The 13,241-nt window shown below is 40.3% G+C and overlaps 1 protein-coding gene across 2 annotated transcripts in view; it reads left to right on the forward strand.

Annotated features, from left to right (window-relative positions):
- The window catches only part of LOC117222655 (uncharacterized), a 437,318-nt gene that overhangs the window by 248,994 nt on the left and 175,083 nt on the right, over window positions 1–13,241 (forward strand). For both annotated transcript variants that reach the window (XM_033474470.2, XM_033474478.2), the window contains exon 3: window positions 5,530–5,573. The gene's annotated coding sequence lies outside the window, so the exon portion shown is untranslated. The remainder of the gene's footprint in view (window positions 1–5,529; window positions 5,574–13,241) is intronic.

A 13,241-nucleotide genomic window follows, 5' to 3' on the forward strand; every position in this document is an offset into this window, starting at 1 on the left:
CGCATTTAACAATAACGCCCCCCACCACTTGAAACAGAAACAACACATTTTAACATGCTAAATCTTCCAAATTGAACTTCCATTGTCGGAAAACTCTTTTCATCGACGAATCCGATTGATTCGGGAAAATCGTGATATTCGAGTGGAGCCAAGTCGAATCTCTGTTTTCTCGAGAGACATGAAAAGTTAATTGCATCTTCACTCGTATGCGATTCAAACTTAAAGACTCTCGGGTGCCGCGCGGTTGGGGGACGGGAGAAGTGCATCCGCGAGAAACGCCGTGGAGTATACATTTATTTATGAACTTTACGTGAGAGGGCATTACTCAAGCGCGAGGATGCATCAGTCTCCCTGGCGTAGCGCTCCGACAGAAACTTTTGTCTCTTGTCTAGCTAGCAGGCCGCTGCTAGTTCGGAGGCGGCGACGTGTACAGATGGCGGAAGAATCGGGAAATGGCAGCGTACAAACCGGTTGTCTCAATTACCGATTCCACGGGAACTTCCATCCGTCTGAAGGAGCCGCTTTCGTGGATACGAATCCTTCTCGACTCATTACGGGAACGAAAGCTGATTCATAAATAAAATGCTCTGTATCAACGAGCGCCAACTTGTCGCTGTTCTTCAGCAATATGGCTCTCTTTCTTTGCTGTGCAAATGGAACGCGTTTTGAATTTGTCTATTAATCGGAATCGCCCCAACCGGTTTATCGATTAAACGCTTCTCCATGGTTTTCTGTGTTGTTCATCTTACAATCATTGTTTTATCAGAATTAACCCTCCTACAGTGTATATGAAAACACATGGTGTTCGGGTCACACGGAAACTACACTATAATACAATGTTTCTAAGTTTATTATGGGAGAAGCTGTAATAATTTATACGAAAGTACAAAAAAGAGTGAAACTTTATTTATTGGTTTCAATAAAGAGCCCAGTAAGGTGATTATTGAAATGGTTGCTTCCGATGATTTGGCTATACATCTTTTCTAAATCTTTGCTTCGCTATTATTTTACACATTTTTGAATTCTTTGAATATTTGAATTTTTTGAATATTTTACATATTTTGTAGTTCTTTGAGATCAATGTTGATCTACTTGCGAAATCTAATAAAAATAGTTCGAGATTTGACTAGCTGAAAATAAATTAAAAATTAAGTGAAACAGAGTGTATCGAAATATGGTTCCAATCCTTGCCATTAAATAGTTAATTAGCTAATGTAAGTAGTATTTAATTTCTCCTGTTATATTTAATTTCACTCTGTTATATTGATCTACTTGCGAGATATAATAGAAATACTTTGAGATTTAACTAGCTAATAATAAATTAGAAATTAGGTGAAATGCTTCTAACTGTGTATCGAAATATGGTTCCGATCCTTGTCATTAAATAGTTAATTAGCTAATGTAAGTAGTATTTAATTTCTCCTGTTATATTTAATTTCACTCTGTTATATTGATCTACTTGCGAGATATAATAGAAATACTTTGAGATTTAACTAGCTAATAATAAATTAGAAATTAGGTGAAATGCTTCTAACTGTGTATCGAAATATGGTTCCGATCCTTGCCATTAAATAGTTAATTAGCTAATGTAAATCGTATTTAATTTCTCCCGCTGTGTTTAATTTCTAATTTTGTCTTTACAAATTTTAGATCTTGTTCGACAAAATATTAATCCAATGTACCTTTTCCGTTATTTCTGTAAATCGAAATGAACAGTCTGACATTTTTTCTGAGTTACCGTCGTGCTTCCCTCTCCGTTAATTTCTTCCGAATCATGTTTCCACATAGCATTTTTCGGCGGAACGATCGAAAAGTCGATTGCTGGACTATTTGATATTCGGAAAACAAACGTTCCCGCGTTTCAGAACGGAGGGGGGAGGGAGGGAATTCGCGGATCCGGAAATGAGAGAAAGGGGATCGAAATGGTATTCACGGCTGAGCCATTCGATGCTAATATCAATTTACCGTGGGATTTTTTTGGGGGGAGGAACAAAGTATGCGACGAGTTGAAAATCCGAATTTTTGAATCGCGGAGCAGCTCTTTATCCCGGGGGATCATTAGCGGGGCCGCGCTCGGAAAATCGCGGACGAGGCTATTGAGGATTTTTTTCATTCTTTCCGAAAACGCGGCTCGCTGGAAATGTCGCATTCACCACCCCTATCGATCTTCCGGAACCGAAAATTCCCCGGTGTACAATAATGCGACCGGGTCTATGCATTTGTATAATTGGAATTGGAGGCAACTGAATGCAAGGAGCTGCGCTCTGCAACACGGGCCGCACAATATACTCGGTGACACGAAACTGGTTACGTTGCAGGAGCCCTTGGAAAATGGCCATATTTTCCAGCAGAAGGGAAATTCTCGCAGTATCATCGCGACCGTAAGAACGTTTTCTCATTTAGAAAACAGTCGGACAGATTTATGGCGTTTCGGACCCGGCACAGATCTTTGGATAATTTGATCACGGTTTTTCTCGCCTGATTACTTCGAAAGCAGACAATTTCTTACTGCTCTTCTTTCGTAATACTGCTTGGAATCTGGTACGAATGTTAAGTAATTTGAACATTGATTCTTCTGATTGATCACCTTGAAAAAGGAGTGCTGGCTTATCTATCGTTCCCATTGCGAAACGTTAAACAATTTAACAAAACGAAGTTGTGGGCTCCCTGAATATTATGTCATGTAATACCACTTTAAAAAGGAAGGAATCGAATGAATTTATGTATTTTCATGTACACTGAAGATCGTGAACGCCGCGCATGTGGTCGCGAACATAGTAACAGATTTATAGCGCTTCGGATTTGGTGCTAACATTAATGTGATTTGAACATGCATCTTTCTGAGCGATTACTTTGAAAGGAAAATGGGATTTCAAGAAATCAGATTAGAAATCCTAACCCAGATCTTTGAATAATTTGATCACAGGTTTCATTCGCAAATACTACGAATGGTATCTGAAAAAGTCCATTTGTGTGAATTACAGGATCATTGCACGATACGTCGACCACAGGGGTTGTAAAAGAAATCAAGATACAAAACTGGAGGTACCGTCTATTGTACATTGACGATTAGGGTCCGGGAAAGGTTGATTGAGCAATTTCTGTCGCCAACGAAATTTGTGGGAGGTGATAACAGATTGATACCACTGTTACGGGTACATTGTAGTTCTAGTGCGCTATAACGAGTTATAGTTCAGTCAATTCTGCATTTCGCTGTTTCTGTGAAATTTGTACACGCCATAAGTGCATAAAGATCGACAATCTACATATAACGTTGCACAACGCTTGCACGATTGTGCATAAAAAGACGCAGATACTACAGGGGTGCTGCTATTACGGTGCAAATGGTAATAGAACGCGGAAATCCGGCACGAAGCATTAATTATCCAAAAGGAAACCAACGTGAATCGCTTGCGTGTGTTTAAACATTGTTAACATATGCTATATATTTTTTTGTTTAACTGTTTTCGCCGGATCTCGCGGTTTTAGAACGGAAGCGTCTTCTTTTCTATGCGACTTAAATAATATAAATTGCCATTCCCCGCTAACTCGCGCTTCAAGGTTATTTAATACTTGAATCAGACAATTTTGCGTGAATTCAGAATGCCGGAATATTCTTATTTATCTGTGTTTGTAATATTCTGCGCGACATATTTGTCACGACATCGCAAAGCAAGAAGGTTCACAGCGTCGCTGTTTAATTCATCTCTGCATATAATCCGATTATTCCGTGTGCTCGGCTTGGCTTTTGGGTTGTCAAATAATTTATTACTCCGATGCAAAAAGATTTCTGCTTGATATACGATGCCCCTCTCTGACCCATTCTTCCATTGTTAAATGCGAACTCCATAAATTGCTTCATTTCCCGTCTTTTTCACAGCTGTCTAAAACTTCCATTGTCTCCGACATTACGCACCACAGTTGAGAAACTCGAGCGGTTTTTAAATATTCCCGAATCTCGATAGAAAGGATAATTACGCAAGTTACTGCTACGTCTACCCTTAAATATCAATTGTACTCGCGATATGAACATTTTGATTTTGATACGTTACTTTACAAAAGATAGAATTAGAGGAAAATGTGTTCACCGTTGAGTAACAGATTATTCTTTGTAAAGAGAAACTAACTACTAACTACGTTCGTTCGCGTCTGAAAAATCTGTGCACGTTAGAAATAGACGAAAGTCCGTCGCCATGCAAAATAGCAAAACATATTTGAACAACTCGAAAATATTATTATATCAACGCTAAACCTACCGCGGTCAAAGTGACCGTTTTCTTATTTTGCAATTCTGCAAAGTTCCGAGACTCTTTCGTGGAAAACGCTTGAATAAGTTATATTATTGGAGCAAGTTTTATAATGAAAACTTTACAAAATCTAAATAAATTCGCTGTTCTCACTTTTGTGAAGCAGTACACGCCATTTAGTATTACTTTTTGGTAGGCTTAGTGTTAATTTATTAAAACGATCAAGAGAAAAGAAGCGAACGTCTATCTAGTTCCCGAATCTTGCAACGAATGAAAACCATTTTTACTTATCCTAAACATCGATAGCCGAGTATTAATCTTTGATTTCGTACGTTACATCGCACTGTCCAAATTCGTCCGATGTCGCATAATTTTTCGACCGTTTTAACACTTTAACGACCGCTCACACAACATGTGTGTGATGCTGCCGCCGAAGGTTGTTGGCCAGTACCACACTCTTTGTGTGATAATTTATGAATGTAAACAAGTGTGGACATTGCTATTGGCTTCATATTTCATTGTCACGTCTTTGATTATAGGTAATTATTGCCTATTTTTAATTATTGCCTATTTGTTTTTTGTTTTATGTTAACTTTTTCGTGAATTTAATAAAGTTCTTTAAAATTAATTCTTCAAAAATACTGCCGGCCCCTGGCGACGTTTGACTGCGTAGACGTGCGGTCGTTAAAGTGTTAATAATCAAAGTGTCAGTCGCGTTTCGACTTCTTTCCAAAGTCCACTCAACAATTTCGCCGCGAGAGCCAAGCAGCCCATCTTCCGCAATAAATAGCGAAACAAAAGCCGAACTCCACGAGGAAAGATCACTCTCCTCCGAGAGCCCCCGAAAGTTCGTTCACCCGCGAAACGTGACGGTCGCCGGCAAAGCGAGTTCCCGAGCCGCGAATCCGCGGATGTAGATAATGTACGAATTGGAAAACGAGGATGCACAACAACCCGTGACAAACGAGCTCTCGTCTGGTGTCGACGCGACGGGGCGGCGGCCGTGGAAAAGTCGGAAATGGATTCGAGCGCGGGGGTGGCTGGCGGCGCAAATGAGGGTAGACCGCGATATAATATCGCGCCGTGGAGATCCCGGCTAAATTCAATAGGAAATCCGGCTCGAGGCGACGGAACCCTCGTCCTTATCCTAGCTTCCTGCTTCCCCAGCCCCTTTCCTCCCCCCGTTCCATCCCCGCTCGGAAAACCCGGCCGATGATACATAACACACTGACAGAGATCATCACATTGTGTCTAATTGCATCCGTTGCCGTTTTTGTTTCAGGATTCTCTCGACGGATGAGTAACGAAGCGTGGCCCGGTCTCGAGGTACGGACACACCATCCCCTTTTCTTCCCTCTAACGAACCGTCGCGCGCGCACTTTGTATCCCTGCTTCCTCCCGCGATCTTTTGTTTCCACGGTTCCCAACCCACACACCGCCGACAACCCTGCTCTCTCTCTCTCTCTCTCTCTCTCTCGTGTCCTCTCCAGAACGAACCGTCGTGTCATAATCACGGCAGAAAAGCCGGGGTGGGCGTAATCGAATCGACCGTCTTCCCTCGGAATCGAGTTACCGCGTTTGATCCTAACAGCGCGATCGCTCGATCGTTTTTTTTTCGACTGTTCTTCGTTCGCCGCGTCGCCTTGAGGGTTATGGGGAGGCCCGTTGGGAGGGGGTGGTTTTATAGGGTTGTTTATGGAGCTGATTGTGTTCCACGGGTCGCCGAAAGCGAAAGAGTAATTTCGGTGTGTTTAATTGTGTTCGGACCGTGTGCTTCCCGGCGATTGCTATGCTGTGGATATTCTGGGATTTTTGCAGCGCAACGGTCCGACGTTGAATTGTTTGTTGTGTTGTTTTTGTTATCAGGTATTTTTTCAAAGTTAAACTGAGTAATATCGAGAATGTGATATAAGGGTGTTCGTGTAGCATCGATTCAATTCTTTCGTAAATTATGAACAATATTTCGCGGCGAACATTCGTATGTACGATTTTAATAACATGCTCTGAACACAGCAACGTGTGTGAACTTAATTTAATTAATTTCTGAATACAATGGAAGAATACTCATAAAGTTCCTGAATATTACGAGAACTGTAAACATTTTACAAATAACAACGTCCATAATATTAATTCAGCTCTGTTTAAATTAAAACACAAAATTATAATAGTCGTAACACATTTCTAATTTACGTTCTCATTATTTACATTAAATCGTACATTAAATTTTGCCGATCTCTTACTTTGATGTTTCCTCTGGAAAGTGCAAGAAATAGACATCTAAATGTTTGCAAGTATCTCTTGAAACATAATTAATTGTAATAATCATTCCTTGACCTCGCACGTATATCGCTGAAACGTCGGAACATTCCGGGAACAATTAGTAGAAAACAAGATTCAGCCAGCAATGTAGTAATGAGATTACATTTTGCCCAACTCGTTTGATTGGTTTCTGCGGAATAGTTCCGCTTCGGAAGTAAAAATTTAAAGTTTTCTTAGTTTTATTGCGAGGATTGCGAACAAAAGGTTGTGGTGGTCGAATTTTCGCAAGCACGCCGCGCCGGGGAGAGTTTTAATTTGGATCTCGTTTCAATTTCGAGGTAAACATTCGCTTGTTATTAAAAGTTTCGGCGAGGTACGTTTCACGCGGGAATATTTTTAATTGGACCCAATTGTTTAGGAAATTCGCGCTGCGAATTTATTAGGATGCAGTTATTAGAATTACGATAATTACTTTCAAGTTTAACGTTGCATTAAATTCGCGCGGTGTCTGCCGTCTGAAAGATTCTCCGACGTTCGCCCAGTTCGTGCAACGACTCGCTCTCTTAACGTTAAATAAATTAGATGAACCAACTCTCGTCGTTCTGTTGCCTCCACGGCAGTTGACAGTCACGAAGAGAGATGCTAGTTTATTAATACGAGCACCAACGTTTCACCGAGAACAAATCATCAACGACTAGTTTAATTAATGAATCACTTTTTTTTGTATTCTTTTAATTATTGCTTGTTAATTCCGCCAATAATACTCACAATATTCTTGTAATATCTTTAGCAACATTTTCATTACGTTGCACAAGATATTTTATTGTAATCTATAATTGAAATTGCAACTTTTGTAGAAAAATGTATCGAAGAGTTTCTTTAGACTTTGATAAAATAATTATTAATTCTGGGACTGCCTTTCCATGGACTTCTTTTTATAATTAATATTACACATAAGTAATATTATTATAATTAATATAATACGATAATAGTGTCTAATTATATTATTATATATATAATATATATTATATTATATATTATTAATATTTCTATGAACGATGTAAAAGATACCGAAGCTATGCGCAATTTAGCAAAATCATTTCTGTGGAATTTCGGAAGCTAAGTATCTGCGAAACATGTCGCCTTTGGAATTAAAAATCGCGCGAAATTCAAATAGTTTCCATGGAATCGTCGAAAGAATGAGAGTCGCGGTCACGCTCAATTTCGATTTTAATCGTACGCGTACCGTTCAAATGTAATCAACGCTAAATAATTGCGGCGGCCGTGCACGCGTTCGAATTAAATTCTTCGGAGCCGACCATTAATCGGCCCCGCGGATTCCATTTAATTTCCTATGATTCCGTTTGTCGGTTTCACATGTACTACATCCACTGTTGTTAGACGCGCGCCAATGAACGTCAAGAATTCCGCGGCCGATTCCAGAACGTTTGCCGACGTATCAAATGCTTTTTGATTGACAATTCCCTTTTAGTCTCTCGTGAAACGCGTTCCTCTATCCGTTTGTTCGCCCGAAAGGAAATCTACATATTATTTCGATCGGCGAAGGAAAAAATAAAGTAGAATGTAAATGCCGAATGCAAATCGGTCAACATGATTATTCATCTCTGGACCCTGGATTACTCTTATTTCTGTTTCTTGGAATCGCATCAGCTTTTGTTCGAGAAATTTAGTATAACGTTGTAATCTTTTATTGAGAACGATTTTAATTTTTTAAATTACTGTTTGTCTTGATTTCTTGGCTTTTCGTTCAAAGATGGGATTGAAACTTTCTAAAAAAAATAAATAAATGATGGAAACATGTAATTTGCGAAACGCGATTAATAATTATTGATTAGCAATTTTTTTATAATGAACCGTTCCATTTTTTCGCATTACTATTTGCGAAAGATTTTCTGTTTTTTTTTATTCGGCATATTTCACCGATTACTGAATTTTTCTTGGCACACGCCTCCAGCAGCAACTTTAAATACGAAAACTCAATGATCGATTTCATTTACTGTTTTCCGCAGTCCCTTTAATTTACGAGTGTCGCAAATATTTCTCACTCGCCAAGATATTTTATGATCCTTAGTTCACCGAGCACAGCCAGCCGAATTAGCACCTCAGTCTCGTTTAATCAAATTACGAAACATCTACAAATTGTTATATCGTTGCTATTAAATTCTATCAAGACACTGATAATATGCAACAGTATACAGTAAATCCTCTCTAACCTTCCTTCAGCTTGTAAACGAAGATGGACAGTTTGAGAAGAGGGGATACAATTATTCGAGCTTTGCATCTCGTTTTTGTAATTGTTGACAATTGGCTGGAGGAAAATTGGGGAGAATTCACTGTATTCACTTTTTGGTTGATGAATTATGATTATTGCCAGAAGAAAATGATCTCTCGTCCGATCCACTTGGCAATTGTGATCCCTGAAACATGCTCTCTCTTTCTCCCTCTCTCCCTCTCTGTCTCCTTTTCTCTCTTCCTCCATTCTCTCCCTCTCTCCCACTCTGCCACACTGCCTCTCTTCCTCCTTTCTCCCTCTTTCTCACTTTCTCTCTTTCTCCTTTCTCTCTCTCTCTCTCTCTCTCTCTCTCTCTGTCTCTCCTTCTCCTTTCTCTCTCTGTCTCTCTTCCTCCTTCTCCCCTCTCTGTCTCAGTTCCGCTTTCCCCCCTCTCACTCTGTCTGTCGTCCTTTTTCTTTCTCTCTCTTCCTCTTTTCCTCTCCCTCTCTCTCTCTCTTCCTCTTCTCGGTCAAAAGTGTTTACTTATTTTCAATTTAAGAAAGAGAACCAAGCCGAACTCATATTCCGGAAGCATCCCCGAGAGATGTCAGGAATAATGATGAAATCGTAAGGAGAGGTTGACGAAGCTTATATCGATAGTAGAATCTCCGCCGAGATCCCCGAGTCGAATTTATTTCATTCCGATATCCGATTGCAAGGATTGTCCTTTCATCTTGGGATCGCAATAACGTCACTATGTCTCCGAGTGGATCGGCAGCGTACCCTTCATTTATTCAGGGAGATTTCGTAAAATGAAAGCGATGCATTCACCATCGACGAGCTGGCCCCGAGGCGGCCGCTATCAACCGATCCCCTCGGGGGCCACGCATCCTGATTGCAATCGTCCCGATTTCAGATTAAACTTCGTTAATTACAGCGACGACGAGGCGTCTCGATAGGATCGGGGTCGAGAACGACGTCGGGCGTCGTCGACGACGCCTCTCTCGCCCTAATGAACGCGGCCGACGGCTTAAAAGAACGTTAACCGGAAGCGCCGTCGCAACCATTGATTTTCGATTACAGGAATTTCGGTGTTGATGGAGAAAATATAACTTGGTCCAGCGCAGCAAGTATCGGACGATCTCGCGCACTCGTGCAATCCCTTCCCCTCGAGATTGCTTAATAACGATCCCCTAAACGGCCACCCAGCCCTCGCAGGCAGTTTTTAGGCGGCTAAGCGAAGTCGTAACGTTCCAGCACGCCCGGAACCAGACGACATCCAAATTACTTCCGGCGTGGTGGAATCTTTTAATCATGGACGCTAATTCGCCTGATCGACTATATTTGCCTCTTCGAGGCTCTCCGGATTGAGACTGCGGTTCTCCCTGGTCAGAATTCACGGTACTAACGTTATTTAAGATGTGAAAATTCATCAATCGATTATGTCATCGAAGTTATTTTTTACTTTAGTAGTTCAATGTGTTTAATGTGACTAAATAATTACTTTAACGTGACCAGCATCGAAGGATTACGCTTAGAGACATTTTCATCTTAACATTTTCACCTTGTCGCAACCAAAGCAGACAATTTTTATTTCATACAAAAGTCCGCAAAATCCGCATCATTATAGCTCTCCACAGTTTTATACTTGCTTGATAGTACAGTGATAGAGAGAGAGAGAGAGAGAGAGAGAGAGAGAGAAAAAAGTGTTCGTACACCTTTTAAAACGCAATAACTTTTTTAAAACTGGACTAATTGAGTCGAATTTTTTTTAGATGATACAGGGATTAGTCTACTAGACGGTAACTAAAACGTCTTTTTTAAATTTCGCTATTACTTGGAACAACAACAAAAAAATAAAAAACGTTCGTTTTTTAACTTTTTCATCTCAGTCTATAACAGAAATTTTAAAAATGCCTCTTGCAGATCTCGGTGAAAAGATCGATGTCGGTTAACCCAGAATCGAGCTACAGGCGTTGAAAGATTTAAAAAACTGCAGGTTTCTTCCAGTTTTTCGTCAAAATCGTGATAAAACTGCGATTTTTACCATCTTTAATTTGTTACAATTCATAACAATGTCAACTGATTTCGATAAAATCTCCAACACATATATAAGTTACCGAGATCTACGAGAGGCATTCTTTAAATTTTCGTTATAGGCTCAGATGAAAATGTTTAAAAACGAGTTTCTTCTGTCAATTCAAGTAATAGCGAAATTTAAAAAAAACATTTCGGTCATCACCTGGTAGTAGTCCAGTTCCAAAAAAGTTAATGCGTTTTAAAAGCTCTACGAACACTTTTGCGAGTATAGAGACAAATAAGCGATCTTCCAAATTCCTCAGTTCCCAAAATTCCCCTGCGATCATCGAAATGAAAATAACAAAAAAGCTCATTAACATTCAACCTCGCAAAAAATTTCCTCGCCTAAATTCGAGTAGCTTGCGATGAGATTCCTTGCATTTTAGGACTCAATTTCGAAGGATGCTCCTTTGCCAGATTGGGAAGTCTGACTCTCCCTTCGAAACCGAAGCCTCATTCCCGATTTGCCGAGGAAACCAGAGAGCCACCCCTGCTTCGTTAGAGGGTTGGCGTACCCGCTATCTTTTTTTTTCCTCTTTCGATAACTCGCGTCCCAGTTCTCGCACAGTTTGCATCGGCGGAGTCCGCGAAGCTATTCCGGCCGAGCAGCCATCATCGATTCTTGCCTCGGCTCGCCTCTGCCTCGGTGTGCTCGATCTTTAATCCTTGTCTAGCTTGTCTCTGTTCTCTTCCGCTCGGCCCTCCTCGACTAGCAGTTCGGCTTTCCGCTCGAATTCCTCCGGAGCAACGTCCGACGTGTTCCACCGTCAGGGATCACGATCGCGTCAATCGCGATCCGACGAGACGTCGATCGACGAAAAAGCTGCGCGGGGCGGCTTTTTCCTCTAGAGCCCGGGGCCGTTCTACCAGAAATTAAGCGACCCGTAATTACGGCCGACCGGTGGGTCATTAAACCCGGCTAATTATCGTTCTCCCGGAGAGCTATACCGGCGAAACGCGATTCCGCTCCTGTTTGTCGCACAACTGTAACGGATAGACTGCGAAGAATTTTGATGCGGTTGTAGCCACAGTAAATTCTCCTTAATTGACACTCAACTTGGGGACCAAAGTGGACAATTTCGGTAAAGTAGGTACGATTAATCGACCTTTGCTGCTCGTTTTCGTAGTTGTTGACGATCGGTAACTCTCTACAGGGTGTCCCAAAGTTATCGTACAAACGAGAAATGAGGGGTTCCTCGGGTCATTTTAAGAAACTTTTTCCTTAGCGAAAATGCAATCCGCTGCTTAGTGAACGAGTTATTAGCGAAAAACGTGGACCAATCAGAGCTCGAGTACGGCTCACGCGCTTCAACGCACTAGCGAGCGGAACTGCGCTTCGACCGCTCATTTGCTCGGCCGATTCGCGCCAGCAGTTCTCGTGTCTCATTAGTCACTGTTTTTCGTTAATTACTCGTAAACGAAGCCGCGGATTGCATTTTCGCTGAAGAAAAAGTTGCTTCAAATGACCTCAGGAACCCCTCATTTCCCGCTTGTACAATAATTTTGGGACACTATATATAAAAACGAGCCGCAAGGCCCGATTAATCGTATCTTCTCTTCCCAAATTTACCATTTTTATTTCCAAGCTGAGCGTTAATTAGGGAGAATTTACTGTATTCAGAAGTGTCAGAAGCATAATACTCTGTGTCAGATAATACATCACGATTCTCTTTTTACAGCTAGGTTGATCGGCAGTTCTTCTTTCATAATAATTTCTTTAATAGATCGACAGAATTTTTTGTTCGCAGTGCGTTTCCATTTACTTTCATTCTTAGACTTTGTTAATGTCCAGAGTAAAAATGAAACTGTTTGACATTTTTCCAATAACATCGAACTCTTATGCTCGTAGACATCTTATTTTCTGATTGATAATACTGAATTAAGTACTTTTTTAATACCCTTAGAAAACGAAATTTTTGTTGTAAAACGAAACAAGTTGTCGAACGACCCAATACTTTCATTCTTAGATTTTGATAACGAAAGAATCAGATTTTGTTTCGATTTCTTTTTTTATTTAGCATAGCATGAATGAATAGCATTCATATTTACTAGATCATGTGTTAAATCTTTGTCACAGGTTTGACTTGTTGTATACAATGGGTTAAAACGCTGATTGTTTCATCGGTGCCCATTAAAGCCTGATTTTATCAGCTCTATTCAGTGATGTACAACAATAGAGAATGCAAGATTTATCGTCACCTTGCAGATCGTAACAATGTTTCGTTTAGAGATAAGTATTCTGTTTATATTCGAAATGCTAGAAAATTGACGATCCTGGAAAGTCTGGCATAGAATTTATAAGAAATATTACTAATATTATCATCTCAAATAATGCCAAAAGAACAACAATACGTTGCAATGAAAAGTTCAGACTTCATTTTTTTAAATGTTTATATGTAATAAATACGTAAATAAGTATATAA

This window comes from Megalopta genalis, chromosome 1 (genome assembly GCF_051020955.1).
Source record: "Megalopta genalis isolate 19385.01 chromosome 1, iyMegGena1_principal, whole genome shotgun sequence".
NCBI lineage: Eukaryota > Metazoa > Arthropoda > Insecta > Hymenoptera > Halictidae > Megalopta > Megalopta genalis.